The sequence below is a fragment of the Podospora anserina genome, chromosome 1 (genome assembly GCF_000226545.1).
Source record: "Podospora anserina S mat+ genomic DNA chromosome 1, supercontig 4".
Classification (NCBI taxonomy): domain Eukaryota; kingdom Fungi; phylum Ascomycota; class Sordariomycetes; order Sordariales; family Podosporaceae; genus Podospora; species Podospora anserina.
Genome location: NW_001914853.1, coordinates 891,426 through 893,306, shown reverse-complemented (window position 1 = coordinate 893,306; position 1,881 = coordinate 891,426). Strand labels below are relative to the sequence as shown.

Sequence of the window (1,881 nt, the reverse complement as noted above, 5' to 3'; positions counted from 1 at the left end):
ACATCAACTCTCCATCCATCAAGACGAGTCTCAATCAGGCGACAATTGATTGGAGAGGGATGAACCCTGCCCCATCCGCCCACGCGGATGTTCTTGATGTTCTTGCCCAAACCCCTGCCGGCCCGAGCGACCCTTGCACCGTCAGGGGTCGCCTGGGCGGCAAGGGGAGTGTAACGGTAACGGTGGACGGTGGTGGTTACATAAGCCGCTATCACGAAATTGTCCCATTGTTGAACTCATTCTGAGATGCCACAGTCGGCCAACGAAAAAAGACGGCAACTCTACAATCTCAACCGAGAAACACAATAGAAACAGCACCACCCACCAACCATAATACCGAAAATTGCCAAAAGAATGGGGGCCACCCGGGGATTGAACCCGGGACCTCTCGCAAGCAATGCTGTAGGGTGTACCCTAAGCGAGAATCATACCACTAGACCAGCGGCCCTTGAATCCATTGATGAATTGATGATTTTGTGGCAGGATATTGATCATATCACCGAGAACTAATACTGCTTGCTCGAACGAAGCAGCCCCTATTCCCTTCTTCATTATTGTCACATCACGACCAGAAGCCAAAACCGCCGCCACCTAAAAGAAACCATGTTATTTCACGAGGCAAAGATCAATTGCTACAAGAGCCACCAAACTAAAGCATATCCCTCCAGACCATAACAAACTTCTACACCTAAATACATCTAAACAGACGTCGTGAAAAGAAACATAACCATACTAACTTCGCCAACTCCTCCACGTCATCCCCGGTGCAGAATGACAGCCTCCAAACACCTCTCCCACCCACCCCCATGCCGATTCAAGAAGGCCTCTATCAATCTAACAAACTAGCTGTTTACGGTCTACCTATCTATTTGAACACACCTACGATTTGCTCAAGACATGACAACGGAATCAAAAGCTTTTTGGACCATCTCTGACGTCAATAGCTATGTTTTGAGGCCTCTTGACTTTCGCCCAACACCTGTCGACCATATTTAAAGCCTATTGACCATCTGTCAAGACCTGTTTATAAGAAAACGAGGTCTGAAAGCATCACCACACACATCAAAGTCCCCATACATCCCAGGAAACAGAATTACTCATGATACCCCCCATCATACCCATCTTTAGCCCCATTCTTCTTCCTAGGCCCTCCGCCCACCGTCCTTCCCTCCCCACATCTCCCCTCGTATCTCTTCCCCTCCTCCCACTGAAGAATCTCACTCCCACAATTCACCCCCCTCGCAACCCTCACCTTCATCTCACTCGCATCCAACACCCAGCACCCATTCTTCATCACCCCCGTCCCCAGCGCCGCATTGCGCTCATCCGTGCCAACAATTCCCAGAGCACACAGCTCACTCTTCCCAGTCTCTGCCACCACATATGTCAAGTCCGTGACCGGCACCTCAATTCTCACCACCTCCCTCCTACCATCCTCCGTCTTGAACCCAAAGGTAAACTTGGCTTGCGAGTGTTCCTTCTGGAACCAAGAACATGGTATCCTTGCAGGCTGCTGACTGTCCAAACCATCATAACCCGGCCCCCAGAACGGTGTCGTCAGGTCAGTAGAGATGGCTCTGACCAGGTCCGGGGGAAGGTAGGTCAAACCGTTGAAGGTCTCGAGGCCCACGGGGATACGGGAGTTCTCGTACCTGTGAGGTGAGTTGTTGATAGGCCTACTGGTATCTGTTGAATGTGTTGAGACGATGGTTGAAGGCGTTGGAAGGATAGTGCCATGCGTGTGGTTATTTTTTGCAGGTCTGTCGGCATTTGTTGAAGACGTTGCAAAGATAGTCTAAGGCGGGCGAGTGTCTGCTGTAGGCCCGGTTAAGTAATGGACAGACATGACATTGTCAAAAGATGCCCCACTGCCAAACTCCA

General features: G+C 50.5%; 1 annotated feature.

Moving 5' to 3' along the window:
- Positions 1 to 357: 357 nt before the first annotated feature.
- Positions 358 to 448, bottom strand: a tRNA (tRNA-Pro).
- Positions 449 to 1,881: the final 1,433 nt, after the last annotated feature.